Below are 15,674 nucleotides of genomic sequence, written 5' to 3'. Positions count from 1 at the left end.
TCATAAACCCACTGGCTATAAATTATTTACTCTCCCCAGTCTTGCGAAGATATTATCACCTTGCCGCTCTTAATTTTATGCTGCTAACATTCGCCACTTGTAACAGTTACTGTTTCTTAAATAGATGGCCTTACTGGTACATGTTGAATTAAACTTCAAGCATTTTTTTTTTTTCAATTTGCGTTTAATTTTGAATTCTGCTACTTATGTTTTCGATCTGGAAGAAAAGCCCTTAAGCTGTCCTGAAAGCTTGTCTGCTTTTTCAAGTGATACTAGTTGGTCTAACAGGGGAAATTTGTTCCACGTACAAAGCATATCTTGCCAGCTTGGCTGAGAGACAAGCTAGTAGACTTTTTAGTGGTTGTAGGTGCAGAACATATTGGTCCTGAATCTCAGCTTCATGTGATTTTTTTTTTGAAGAGTAGCTGTGGCTTTGCGAAGGAGGTAGATGTGGGAGGAATGGGACACAAAAGTGAAAAATTTCTGTTATTTAGGAAAAGGAAGAAAGTGCTTGTCTGGCTGGAGATTTTTATTTGTGAACCTATGGATACTTGCTGGAAATTTCACCTACTCTTAGCTCTTATTTGAATTGTGCAGGGCTAATAGGATTATGCCACAGAGATGGACATGGGTCCAAGTGCTGCTGGCCAAATGTGCATGTTATAGTGGACTTCTATGAAATCACTTTTCTGCTTATCGCATGGCTGTTAGTGACTCATGTATAGCATAAACACTGAGTAAGGAAAAGAATAGTAACTACAGTGAAGATAAAAGAAGATGAATAACAAGAAAATGTAAGGTGAAAGACTAGAATATTTCTTTTTGGAAAAGCTGCCATAGTACCTGGCGTAAAACTTCTTTCTTTGAGCTTCTTCAAACCTGGCTTCTATTTGGACTGATCCTTTGTGGTCTCCTCCCTTAAGGATGATAGATATAGGACATTTGAAATGTAATTCATTTAAGGAGTTTGGCTTAGATGAACACCATAGAGCAAAATCCAGCTCCCATGAAACGTTGCAAAGGCATGCACAAATGTCTTTGTGCATGGCTGGAATACTTCAATATTTTGAACCATCAGTTTCTTCAGGGGAAAAAAGGATCCTTTTCATGCAGCGTGGGCACTTTTCAGAAGAATTGTGTTATGAAAAAGCCCATTCTCCATCAAAACATCTGTGATTCATTTCCAGACCACTATTTGTAGTGATAGCTAATTTGATTCATATTTTCCTCTTTCTCTTCACAATTTGTATGTGAAAAGATGGTGATTTTCACATATGGCTTTAAATTTCAGCCGTGCTTGTCAAACAGTCTTTGCCTATAGATCATTAACTGCCAGTTTGCTGAGAAGATTTGAGATCCAAAATCTAATTGGTGTTGAGTTGTTGTGACATGTTATAGAGGGTGGGATTTTCAAAGTAAGTCGTTGATCTACTTTTACTGCTACTGAAGTCAGAAGGGCTATCAGGGGAGGAAGATGGGGCTGCCTTGGAGACAAAGGTACAGTTTCCACCGGCAAATATTAAAAGATCGGAGCTAGTCAGAGAAGCAGTAAATAGTAGGGCCTGGATTTCAAAGAACTCAACACAAAGCTCACTTCAGAAAAGCAGTGATGAGTTCTGCCCTTCCCAAAGAGAATACAGGGTGGTGAAGAATGGGTGTGCTTGGCATATTTGAAAATCTGGGCAATTCATTGATGTATCAGCCAGGGCACTGGGTGCGTTTGAGAATTTGTCCTCGAGTGTGGCTGGTCAACTGTTTCAAAATCAGTCTTTTGGGGCTTATTGCTAACTGTGCTTGCAAGACTAGGATTTTCAAAAAGCATCTGTGGGACTCAGAGGCACAAATTCAGTAGAAAAAGGATAAGCTGTATTCCTCACTTACTGAGGAATATTTTATGTAAGCGCAGTTTGGAGATGTGAACATTTGTAAACATCTGGCCCTAAGATACCTCTGCAATTTGTACCCTAAATGACTTAGGAGATAGCAAGCACCACTGACTTTTGGTGAGGGAGATGTAGGCACTTATAGAACCGTATACACAGCAGCCAGAGCACTTCAGTTATCCTGGGCATGCCCAGACCAACGCAGACATGGTGAGAGGGAAGGACAGGACTTTCCTATCCTACTGTGCATTGCTGAAGGAAGGTCGGTGTCTGCCTCTGGGTGCGACTCTTCCCTCCCCTTGCCATTAATCCTCTCTTAGAATTAAGGCTTAAGTCCTGTCTCATATGAAAAACAAACAAACCAAAACAAACCACAAGAAAACCAGGAGATATTTGATGCATTTTCCTCTCCCAAAACATTCTTCAAGTCTCAAGGCTGGGCTTTGAAAACCAGCTTCCCACCTCTGGGGGAAACATCGATCTCTAGGCTGTGGAATCATTCTGGGTTTGTCTCAGTATCTTTCTGATATCTCGACCCAATCTTTCAGTATTTTCCGCAAAACAAAGGATCTTCAGCAGGAAGAGCACATCAAGACCCTCCAGTATGCCCTGCAGCTCTGTCCTAAAAGTGGGAGACTCCACATTTAAATTTTGCTCCAGATTCGGCTGATGACAGAGTTTGACTGAGGTGTTCAAGGGACAGCTGACCGGTATCACTAAGCCTTGTCACGGGGGACAACACTAAGCCCAGGATATGATGAGGCTTATGTGTGGTCATTGTGTTTCGACCAAATCCAGTGGGCAATCGCACGATTTCTGATTCAACCCAGGATTTAGGCAGGAGGAGTGCACCGAGCCACTCGCTGCTGCCAAGACACAGCCCGTCCCTATGCACAGAGAGAGATCCTGGGGACTTTCCCAAGGAAAAAGAGGTGGTGGCAAAGTCAGGATCTGGGAATGCCAGTTTAACTGGTAGAATTAGGACTGGCTTCAGAAGGGGGTTTTGCTCTTAACTTCCTCTTGAAATGGGGCTTTGACTCCTAAGTCAGTAAAGAGCTTTTAAAAACATGAGCTTTAGCCCTTTGGAAAATCCCAGCCTTGATCCCTACCTCCAGTAATTTGCATTGGTATGGTGTGAATGAAATTAGCCCTGTGTGTTTTCTGCCATTACTTGCTTACTCAGAAAATCTGACTATTTAGTCCTTGCTGTGTCTGAATTCTTTTTTTTTTTTTTTTTGTCATCTCCAAACCATCTCGGACAAATGGGGTTTAATCCTATGCAGACCTTTGGAGTTGGAGTGGGATTTTTTTTTTTTTTACTATCAGACTTGAGGCATTTGGCTTACAGCCCAGGGTGAAGAAAGAGGAATACGGAGGAGAGAGGAAGAATCTGACTGAAGTGGGAAAACCAGAGAGAGTGAAAGCACAGAGAGGCAAAGGACAAAAATCTGGCTGTCATGGAGGTGGAAGAGTAGGGGCAACCTACGAACAGGGGGTGCAGTGGCTCAAGCTGAAGGTCGTGTTCCATCCTGGGACCTGGTGGAAGAGAAGGGAAAGTCAGAATGCAGCCGGCACAGGTTCTGGTGAGGTCTGACTGCAAAGAAGTAATCAGATAATGCGCTACCAGCTCTTCTTGCATTGCTAGGATGACACAGGGCAGGCTGAAAAAGGAGATAGAAATTAGTGAGGGAAACACAGTGAGAAAAAGGAATAGACTAATGTAGGAAAAAAAGGAAAGGATATGCTGCTAGGCTGAATGAGGAAAGGGGTGAAATAACTGAGAGAGGAAAGTCACAGCAGCAGAAAGTTCAAGTGGAATATGATTTCCTTAATTCTTCAGCCTTTCTCATACAGAGGAGAAAACCCAGAATTTGCAGATAGAACTGATGAAATCACTGACTTGTGTGGCTGGGCCCTTTCCTTGCAAAGGGAGCTGTAAAACAGGGATTTGAGAGATCTGTATTTTTAAATTTAGCATTTGATCTTTTGCAGGGGGAGGGGTGGACTTCCAGGGCTGTTTGGGGTCTAGAAAGGGAACAGCAGATTGTGGCATAATAAGGGATGAGGAGAAAAGATCAAGGCTTTCCTATGGCCTCTATGACCTGAGCGTGCTGGGAAAGATTAGAGTTGATGGATATTCCCATAGCAAGAAATGCAGGTGTGTTCTTAATTTGGATTTGATAACCTGAGCTAGATAATTCCGATTAAATTAGATAAACCAAAGCCATTTGAGAGCCCTCACTGTTATTTTAACCTGAATTGGCCAGCCCCAATTAAAAGCGCATATTTGCAGCCTTGCCCTGTGCTCGGCAGCCGTACCCATGTTCTTACATCTCCGGGAAGCATCTCTGTACAGTCACCGTCAGAGGTTTGGGCTCTGGCCATGCTGCCAGCCCGGAGCTCCTGTGCATAGACAAACTGGAGAAATTGCTGAAGTTGCCCAGGATCAGACGGGGAGTCTGGCAGAGACAGGGACCGAGCGGAGGCCTCTTGAACTGCAGCCCAGTGTGTGGGATTGGATAAGCAGAACGCTTAATATTGAGTTTCTGTTGAGAATACGCAGAATTATGAACGCTAAATTTCTTTCCCAGGAGCATTCCCCAGTACTGATTTAAAACGTACCATTGCCACAAATATTCCTGCCAGAAAACTAATTTGTTGAGATATTTGTTGAAAGCAAATATGGAAAGGGGGCTGGCACACAGCTGAAGCAAATTGATGTTAAGGGTTCAAATGAATATTAAATCTCTTTTGCAATAGTACATTCCTCTCTCTAATTATGACTCTGGGTGAGCAGATGACTCTGTAAGGTCACTCCTGGAAGGCGTATGTACAGCAATCAGTGTGATAACAGCCTTGTAGATTGAAGTGGGTGGATGACATGAGCAGTAGGGTAATGACATATGGAGCCTTCCCTATCTTGGAGACGAATTCCTATCTGGCTCAGATCAATAATAGGCTGAGCTTCTTGCTTGAGGAGAAGCTCTGTAGCACGGGGCCATCCAGAAGGCTGGGGTACGTCAGGAGATGTTGGCCACAGCCCCGCAGGGCCAGCCCAAGGCACAAAGCCGGGCCTGAGCAATTAGACTCTGTGGGCAACAGCCTCCTGTTGAGATACCAGCACAGATGGGAACTGGGGTGAGAAGGAAGTGACCACCCATTTAAACAAACTCCAGACTTCTGGTGGCTTTCATTTAAGGCCAGGCACCCTTTTAGATACCTGAAGCAAACACAAAAAGAAGGAATTTGAAATGTACTGGCCTGTGATACACAGGACATCGGCCTGCATGTGGTTGCTTTGGTTTTGGTGGTTTTTTGTTTGGTTGGTTCTTGTGTTTGTGTTTGCTTTGTTTTTTTCCCTTGCCTCTTGCTCCTTTGACACTCATATAAATGGCCTTTTATTTTCTGATAGGTAGCTTTGGTTTTATTTTCCTCATGCTATTAATTTTTCTTCAGCCGCTTTCTCTTCCCCCTCCTTGCTTCCATGCTGTCCCAACTCCCTTTCCCTTTCCCCACATTTTATGCCAGTAGATGGTGGTATTCAGCAAGTTCTTTGAGTGCCCATGTAGCTCCCTTTGTCACTAGCTGGCAGTCCAGCTCAGCAAGAGGAGGAGCTGTTAAAATCTGTGGCTCGGTGGCTGTCACAGTTGTGACCTGCATGAACAAGAAGCACAAATTCTTCTAAGTTACTCTTTATTTTCCTTCTTGTTAGGCCTGTGAAAGGGCTGTCAGATTGAGAAAAGTCCTAAACATCGCCAGGTGAATCAACTCTTGGTTGTGATGCATGGGATTTGGGAATACCTCATATAAACATTTCTGTGCAGTTACTCAACCAGTTGGCAGAGGCTGGTGTTGGGTTTGTATGAGGGAACATATTTCTGAACAAGATTATCACTGCTGAAATAGTAGGTCTTGAGTCTGGATGCCCAATGTGGGGTAATTGAATTATAAAAACTCAGACCCCTTTAAATTATCTTGTGTCAGGCACCAATGAATTGTAATTCATGGTACTTCAAGTGAGTTCTCAGCTGGTCTCACTGCTGCTTATTAATTCACATGATGTCTGTATTCCTCTTCAGAAATGATCTTTATAGCAGGACCCTCGTGCATATTTCAGTCAATGGGAAGGCTGTATAGAAGTTATAGAAATGGAGTAGAAATTATGTTAAAGATGAAAGCAAAGATTTTCAAATTTGGTGGAGGGAGTAGTGTGCAAAATTCCTTCTGAAAGACGATGGGCAGCAGTACAAGCAGCACATGTACAGTCTAGGTGCTGTCAGTTCTTGTTGCTCTCTGTGATGCTTCTTGGCCAGCACTGGCCAAAGGTTTGGGTTTTCTTTTAAATACTTCGAGTGCAAAACTCTTCTTACCTTGCTTTTAACATCTTCCCAAAGTTCTTGTGTGTTCTGCCTGTGTCTTTGCAGCTCTTTCGATCCCAAGCCCCTTTTTGAGTGAGAACAGTGTTTATTCATTCATCGAGTTTGGAATTTGGACTCTCCCTATGGAGAGCTTGACTCCAGCAGCAGATCTGTGATAAATTTGGTTTTTAATATTGAGATTATCATTCATCAGTCAAGAGTAGTCAGAAAAAAAGAACTAAAATGTTGAAGTGTGATTCTTTGATAAGCTTCTGGTTAGAAAATTACTGATTCAACTATATGGAAAAAAACAAGAAGAAACCTGAAGTAGTGTGCTATTTTGGGTGTGTATTTTGCAGGTCTCTGGTGTTCAAGAGTTGCTCAGTACCTGCTTTCTATAACAACTTGGTTTTTAAACAGTTTTGCCTGAGAAACAAATACTTCGCTGATCTGAAGCGAGTCACTTGACCTTAGAAACCTTCAATGTAAAGCTTAGAAAGCCCTCGCGTCTCGCTGCAAGGATTGCCGTGTTTTCGATGCCCCAACCTGTCATTGCAAATACGCTTATCTCTTTTCAGTGATGTACCTCAGCGAGGTATCTCGTCCCAGGAAGTGTCTCTCTCTCTTTTTCGGTTGCAGCACACCATTGTTTCTTGTTCTAGCAAGGAGTGTTTCATAGCCAATGTGTCTCCTTCCCGCTCTTGCTCCCTTTGTCATTCCCTGGGGCTTTACCAGCCCAGTTGATAAACATTCATCAGCATACTGGAGATTACCTCATCCTGAGATAAGAACTCAATACACAATTACAATTCTATTTCTAAATAACAGTGGGCCAGGCTGTAATGCCTTTACTCTTCCTAAATAGCACCCACATTCACTAGTGGAGTGGCTCGAAATCAAAATGCCATTCCATGTGGGTAAGAATATTCGAACTGAGACCCAGAGTCAAGTCCAATGGATTTTAATTCAGTATTACTTTTTCAGTACTTCTATTCTTTAATTTTCATCTAGTTTTCATGGATATATTCCAAAGATTGCTGTCCCACATCTGAAGTTCCTTGAATATCTGCAAAAAACATGTTCTCCAAGATCCCAAGATAAATGGTACCTGTGTCTTCTAAATATTAGTGATGTTGCTAATGCTGCTTTGTCTCCACATGTACTAGCAATAGGACTGCTTTAGAGATGTTTTTTCCATGTGGAAAAATACAATTAAAAAATCCCTTCTTCTGCTATGTGTGTGGTGGGGGGTTGGGGATTTTTTTTTTTTTTTTTTTTTTTTGTGAGAGGACTGCAATAAGACGCAAAAGCAAGAACTAATGTAAAGGGAAATTTCAACATATGAAATCATGATTTTGGTGTTGTGTTTTGGGTTTGATTTGGTTTGGTTTGGTTTTTTTCTTTTTTTTTTTAAATCAAAGATACTTCCTGATCCACAATCAAAGTGTGTCATTTGGAATTTTCATTGAAATTGAGTTTTCAATGCAAACTGCAAAATTTTGTCAACAGTTGAATTGTGTTAGTTGAAGAAGCCAACATCCTTCAACAGGAAAATCTTGCCCAGTTCTAATCAGCAATGCTGGAAAAACTATTGAGTCCCCTTCAATCAATGAAAAGACATAATCAGCTCTGGACTTGCTTCTGTTGATGTAGCTGGGGCCAACATTGCTGCCGCTCTGTCAAATGATCCTGCTGAGAACAAACCTTCTCAATGTGGGGTCGAAATAGCCGGTGGTGCGTTATAGCATCGATGGAGCGGAGCCAGCGTTTGTAACAGTAATGTCTGCACACATGAGCTTGATTTCCATAAAAACATCTCAGGACAAGTGAGAAACATTTCACAAATCCTGAATCAGGTTCTTCTTCAGAGGAGAGAGCTGCAGCATGAGCAGGACCCATTTCTGACCTGTTTTCCCACTGAGATGCTGCTCTCCGCCCCACTGGGACCAGCAGAGCCCCTTGTGGAAGCGCGTCTGCTGGACGCTGGTCCTCTCCCTTCTTCCCTGCCCTGCGTTCAGAGGGATTGCTCCTCAGCAAGAGCTTGTCCATGTGAATAACATGGCACAGAGAGGTTTCTAATGAGCTGTTAATTGTAGGATTCCTGGCTAATTGCCAAGTAGACACATGATTGACTTCATAGGAAGTACAGCTTACTTCAGCCCCTAGAGCTGTCAGCTAGCGCTGCTAACCCAAAGCATTAAGAAATCACGAGTCAAGCCTCTCAAATCATACTACTGGTTAAAAATGATGAGATTCTATAAATAATGTCTGCTGGTTTTATTTGCCTGGTGATAATTCAGGTTCATGTTTTTATATTTCAATTTCTGCAGCTATAGGAATTAGAGTTTGACTATTTTCTTCTTTTTTTCTGATAGCAGCTCCAATCATCACCTCCTAGATTGTCACGCCCATGTCTGCATTCATAGGATCGTCATAAAGGTCTTAAAAATAAAATTGGCAGAGAGGCTTCTGGCCTCTCAAATTTTACTCCCTAACTGGAGCATAACTTGCCCTGAAAACTTTAAAGACAAGCATCTGGGGTAATTTGGAAGATACTTAGTTTAGACATTTCCAGGTTATGGGGCTGACAATTCCTTATCATTCCCACTTGGTTCACATGGCATGAGACAGAGATTACAATCTAGGAAATTGTATAATCTTGTGGAGATTTATATGTTCCAGTGTGAGTTTCATCCACATTAAGTGTGCCAATAAAGCCTGCCATGCTTTCTTAAATTATATGTCAGATACCGGCACATCGTGCTCCCAGTGAAGGCAACGAGGAGAATGTGAATCCTCATGGGGCACATCCAGCGTCTTTGTTAGATAATTTGCTGCATATCTACAAATATATAGTATATTTTAGATGAGCAACTTGGAGCAATCTGTGTTAAGAAGATATTGGCTGTTTTACAGTATTCTCTCTCAGGGCCTATTTCTGTAAAACTTTAAAATCATTTCTTAGTCAGACCAAATTCAACAGAAGTTTTACGTGGGTAAGGACCGTGGAAAGGATCTCTTGAAGGCCCTGGGGGTTTTCCTGCGGATGAGCACATCTGTGTGTGAGTGCAACCTGCCGTGGACACTTCATGAATCACACATGTCTTTCAGTTCAAGGGGGTGACCGTTTCCAAAAGGATGTCTGAGTAGACCTGCTCTTGGGTAGTGTTCCAAGCTCATCAAATTTGGGTTTTGGTGAGCACTGGGTGAGGAACAGCAAGTGGTGACACCTGCAGGAGAACATCCTGTGATACAATAGGCACTAGGATGTCCCTCCTGAAAGGGATTCTTTGCCTTCCTCCCAGGTCTTCCTTTTTCCCAGCTTCTAATCCGCTTTGATATTCAGGAAGGTGTTCTGCCTGAAAGGCAGTTTTTACAGTCAGGAGGTACTAATGCAGGGCAGAATGGAAGGCCACATCAGTATTTTCTCTTTTTGTTGCTGACTTTAAATAAAAGGGATTCCCTTTTTGGAAAGTATCATGGTTTAATAGCTGTGTAAAGCTGAACAGTGTTGGGATGAGGCTTCTCTTCAGTCCCTGCTCTCCCTGTTGTGCACCCCTGCACAAGATGAGGAACCTGCGTAAACCAAATGAAGCTGCAAGCTCTCTTTCCAGTTTGAAGGCGGCAAGGGAGAACATACTTAATTCCTGTTGCCTGTGACTTATTGGTGAAACCCGTGTTTTTGAAGTCCCAGACCTACTCTGGGAACTTCTCTGGTAACCAAAGACATACAGATGGTTTCTCTTGTATTCCAGGACTCTCCAGGTGTATGCGAAGTACAAAACAGGCACTGATGTTGAAGAGATATTCATGCCAGCTCCTTTCATCTGAAGCTGGTAAGGAACTTCCTTTGAAAAGTGTTTTTTACTAGAAGAAAGGAGGCCTCTCTCAAGGATCAGTGCCACCACAGGGAAAGGAAATGGCTCGTAACACAACACATCTCACATCTCCATCTCTTTCATCCTCTACCAGCAGCTCTACTGTACTTTGGCTCCTAAAGTCTCCTCAAATGCAGTGTGTACTATCTCATATTAGGCTTCCCTAGATGCTGTAACATGCAAAAGGAGCTTCAAGGGCTTCAGACTGAAGTCAAGGTAGTGGTTCAGTGATGGATTTCACACCCCAAGCCCACTGCACTTGTGTGTAGAAATCTCTGGTTTGCAGGCAGGACTGAGAACGGCAGCAGATGGCCATATTGGGGTCAAAGCTTTCTACAGGGCAATAAAGTAAGAACGGTTTTTCTCAAGACAACCCTCTGTGAAAACTCTGACATTCCATCAAAATGCGTTGCTTTTCTGAGGGCAAAACATCAGATTGTTTCCTAGGTCTTTATTATTTGGTTTTCTTTTTCGTTTTGTCAAAAAAAAAAAGTTATCAGCAGGACATTACTGCATTTAAAACCATAGGAAATGGTTTTGTTTCTTTAAACCTTTTGGTAGAAAATATTTCTCACTTTCTTTGTAGTTGTGATCAGAATCTCATCTGCACTTCTCAGGTGTTACCTGTATCTAATCCGAACAGGCACACGGAGATACTTGAAGCTGTCACGTTGGCAGATATATTTGAAAAGCATTCCCTGGAACAAACTCAGTGCAAGTCAGTGTTGGAGGAAGGGAGAGGAAAACTTAATTTTAAGCTGTTTGGGAGAGGCACTGTCATTATGTTCTGTATACATTAAATGCAAACACAGAACAGGTTCAGGTCTGTGGCTGGTGTTCTTAGGTGTGACAGCAGTACAAATGAAATAATAATATCAAGTAATCTCAGTTGGTCATTAACCCTGCATAAATGCCTGTTTCATTTGCCACGTAGGAGCACTCAGGGACCTCAGCTAAAATTGGCACCTTGTTGTGCTAAGTGCACACAGACACCTAATTAAAGACAGTCCCTTTCATTGAGTGTTTTTTGGTGTAGATGGGCAAGACCAAGACAGGTAAAGGATAGGAGTAAGAAAGCATAATTATCCCCATGTCACAGATGGGGAGCTGAGGAATTCTGCTCACACGGGGGCTCTGCCATGGGCTGTCTGTGCTATCCCGGAGACGTGCTGTGGGTTAGTCGGGTCTTACACCCTCGCCCCGCGCTTCAGCCAAAAGACCATCCTTCCTCTGCAGAAGGATGCATCGAGTTCCTTGTTGCTTAAATAGAAACCTCAATTTACATTTTCCTTGTTCCTCTTTTTTAAAAAAAGCTCCCTGGCCATTTTGGTTTCTCTCATCCCCTCAGAGCGTTAGTCATCACTTAAAATACACACAATCATTAAAATGAGTCTGATCATGTTCAAGTACAACATTTCAGGGAGGCTACTTGGTATGACTTGCATGAGGACATGAAATGCCAGAAGGACCAGTGCAATCAACAGCAAACTTTGGTGCCAAAAAGAGTGGGTGGGGTCATGTGCCGTGTACAAGGGATTCATAAATGTTTACTGTAATTTGCTGCCTGGTTGTATTTGACCTCTGTGGGTTGGCGCATGGACTGATTTATTGCATCCATGCTATCTTAATTATTAAGGACACAGCTGAGAGCTTTTCAAAATTAAAGGTGGCTTACTTTCCTCACTTACTTAAGTGCAAAAGCTCAAGCACATATGCAGTTCTGGTTTACTATCAAGAGAATATACGATTAGTATAGCCAGTTACACTTGTTTGTCATTGCCCTGGATGCTGGACTTTGGGTACGCACAGATGCAGGCACTCAACACTGGCTCAAACGGGTATGTTTACCAAGATTTTGCAAACTTTTCTTTCTCCCACTGCTGGTCCTGCTTACAAACCTTTGCTCTTCTAGCTCTCAGCTGGAACTGGAAGGCGAAATGAAGAAAGTTTCTGAAAGTTTGCTCCAAGTGTTTTTCTAGCCCAGCTGGATGGAGGTATTATTGGAGACCTCACGAGAGGGATTATTCCAACAAAATTTTCACCCTGGCTTCATGGACTAAGGGGTACAAACAAGTTTTAAATAAGTATCCAAACTTAGGCTTGCTTAGCCAAACTCAGACACTGGCGCTTTTGATGCAGCTGTGCTAACGTGTACATTGTTGGACCATTTTTAATATGTGACACTAAGCAGTTATGTAGCAGGAAATCACGAGTGCTTGGACTTAATTTTTCATAGTTCTCATTTTGAAAATGTATCTCAATAATCAGGCCCAGACGTCAGGGAAGCTGGATTTTTGTCAGCTATAGCCCTGTCTTGACTTTTGCAAATTTAAGCAAAGATTATGAGAAGCAGTTAGTGAGCCTTCAGAGGCCCTTTCAGTGTAGCCTCAAAAGCTGAAGACTCCAAATTGCTCTTACCTCTCCCGTGCTTATTCTTGCACTTCTGTGTACAGATAAGGTACATAACCGTATCTGTGGATCTGAATTTGCAGATGCTCTAGCTGTGCTAGAGAATAGTTGCAGATTTAAGTATTTCCAGGCTTTATTCTTATTTCACATTAGTTATGCTCACACGTAACTCAGCTCCCGCTCGTGATGTTTTCCTTCACTTCAGATAGCAGTGCAGTGCAGTGATTTTCAGCATCTGGTTCCAGGACCCCAAACATCCTCCACAGGCTCTGAGACAAGTAAAACACTCAGTAAAGCAAACCAGTCAGAAAGCATGAAGTCACTGTAAAGATGCTCACATCTCTTCTGTAAGTGGGAGCAACTTACAGACTCTGAACTGGTAGAAGAAAGATGGTAATTTAATTTTTCTAAGTCTCTGCGATAGCTCACCTCATGCTCGTTCCAAGTTTTAAAATACGTAATGCAAGTAGCGATTGAAGTAGCTAGTTTGAAACTGGTCAACGTGCTGCTGTCATGCCTTTGATTGCAAAGCGGACATAGTCACGGCTGCAAATTGAGGTGTTGTAAGTTAACTTGAGCAATAGGTATTCTCCATCCAGAATTATTATGGAGATGGTCCCAGTTCTGTACAAAGCTCAGGTCCTATCACTCTCACTGCTGTGCAGACAGGCAGCAGATCCAGCACTAGTTCCTGAAGGACTTGCAGTCCAGCTGTGCAGGATACCTCTCTGTACAGACAGGAGGTGGGTCTGGCAGTGGAGTGACTTCATGGTCATGCCAGAAGTCCAAAAATAATCTGGAAACTAAGACCAAATTGCCAGTCCAGACCTATAATAATAACCACAAATAGTTTTCCCTAGATCATTCACTGTTAGCTAGAATCTCTTTATAGGCCTATGTTACAAAAGGGCCTTAAATACGGAAGATCTGATCATGGAGAAAAGCAGGGGAAGGGCAAAAAATATTTGAAACTTCAGATAACAAAGGAGAGAAAACCAAGATGTTAAGATGTAAACATGGATGATGTGTACACAGCTTTGCCTAGAAAAGGGAGCTGCATGTGTGGTTGTGCGATACCAAAGGAAGAAGAGAAGCGTAAGGAACATTAAGCTTTCAAATAGGCCCCTGCAACAAGTCAGAACTAACCCTTAGAGCAAGACTGGAGGGAAATCAGCACTGCAGAAACCTAGAGAGCCAGTTAGTGAGAGTCGTTTAATTAAACCTGAAGTCCAATGGCAGCAGAGTCCTGCGTGAAATCCTGACTGCTGAAATCAGAGGCAAACCTCCCAGTGATGACAGTGGAGCATCTCCTGGCGTTCACCCACAGCAATCTCTACTGGTTCTGCTGCGGGATTGTGCATGGTACTGTAGAGTGCAGGGAAAGCAAAATCTAGTGATAGGTAGATTCATGTGTGCACACGGCGTTTTGATTAGATGTGTTTCTTTGAAAAAGTGCTGGCTTTCTTTGGGAAGTGCCACTGTCACATCAAAAAATGTCTCTTGAAAAGCAGTGAGTTTTCAGCTGAAGTAGGTGACCATCCTGGAAAATGTCATTTGTCTCAAGAACCTGACCTGTAGAATCAAAGGGAAGCACGATTTCATTTCCAGTGGGACACCAAAGACACCATCTTGAATCACGATATTAAGGGATTGGCTGGGACACTGCAGTGATGTTTTACCTCCATGTCGAGTTTTTCAGCACAAAAATTTGTTTTTTCTGTTTTGTGAGCAATGTAGAAGCCGAATTCGGAGGCCTTATTGGAGAAACCCCTGTTTGTCCAGCTGCTGCACAGGAAAAATCAGCTTCTTCCCAGGACAAGGTGGCATCTTGCCACCTCTCAGAAGTGTGTTGTCACCTCTCCACGGGTGACAGCACCCCAGGCTGAGTCCCTGGGTGCAGGATTTGGACCCAGGACCGACTGGTGTAGTCAGTAGAGGGGGACAAAGAGCCACACTAGGAGAGGAGCCCAGACTGGGCTTTACAGCTTTGTTAGCAAATGTGGCATTTTGTTCTGTGTTTTTACAGTGACTGGTCTGTGAGCAGAGACCCTGTATACTTCAGTGATACAGATGGAGAATAGTTCAACAAAGGAGCATTGTGAGATTAATTTAATTTAAAATAAAGGCCGGTTTTGCAAAGCAAATTCAGCCACGACAGCCAAGACTTTTCATTTTATCTGCTGCTAAAAGGAAGATGCTTTAGGGCCTGTCTCCAAAGGGAAAACATGCGCTCATTTAATTGCATCTTTTCTGGCAAAGGGAGAGTGCATTATTATTATTTATTATTATTATTGTTAGACATATTAGAAAGAGCTATATGCTGTAATATCCTTCATTGCAACCACATTGATTAGCACTAACTGAGAATGTAGTATAATATTAACACGAGGCCCACAGGACTTGTTTGGCCTGTCCTGTTTGTTGCTTAATTACGCATGTATAAATTAAGAGGCACAGCACCTGTAGATTCCCAGTACCTCCTGCTAAGCTGAGGCGGGAGCTGCAGCGTATGAGAGCAGTAACCAAATCCTGCAAGCGTGTTTACATTTTGAACTTACCAAATCTTCCCAAGTGGAATGCAGGGTCTGGTTTCAGCCAAGGAACTGTTAGCAGTGAGTGAGAGTTAATGGATCAATCTGCTGTCTCTTGTCAGTGCTTTTACTGTTGACTTCTGGAATGTGTTTGATGAAAAGAAAGCAACTTCTTGAGACAGAAGATACAGATGTAGCATGTTAAGGTTGGGACCTACATGAACAATAAAGCAATGTTATCAGTGTTTCACTTCCCCGGTGCTGCTTGCCAAAACTGACAATAGAATAGCAGCAAAGCATTTCTTTTTTTAACTACCATAACTGCACATTAACCATTTGCTCTGCTTCTTTTCGGAGACACAGAAGTCATACTGGTGTTATAAGATGCCAGAAATTTGAATGGGAGCATGTTTCACAGCCCCTCACTGCCTTTCTGTGGCCAGTGGCAGCTGCTTTCTGAAAAGCTGGATGTAAATGGAATTTGTGGGATCGTTCAGCCGAAGCAAGCCTGCTGGCTCCCGGTGCTTTCCGTGTGCCCACCGGCAGAACGCCGGGGCGGCACGCGAATCCAACAGGATGCACCCATTCTCCCCGCATCCCATAAAACCAGGCTGG

Source organism: Caloenas nicobarica, chromosome 3, assembly GCF_036013445.1.
Source record: "Caloenas nicobarica isolate bCalNic1 chromosome 3, bCalNic1.hap1, whole genome shotgun sequence".
NCBI classification, from domain to species: Eukaryota; Metazoa; Chordata; class Aves; order Columbiformes; family Columbidae; genus Caloenas; species Caloenas nicobarica.
This window is presented reverse-complemented; position numbering follows the sequence as displayed.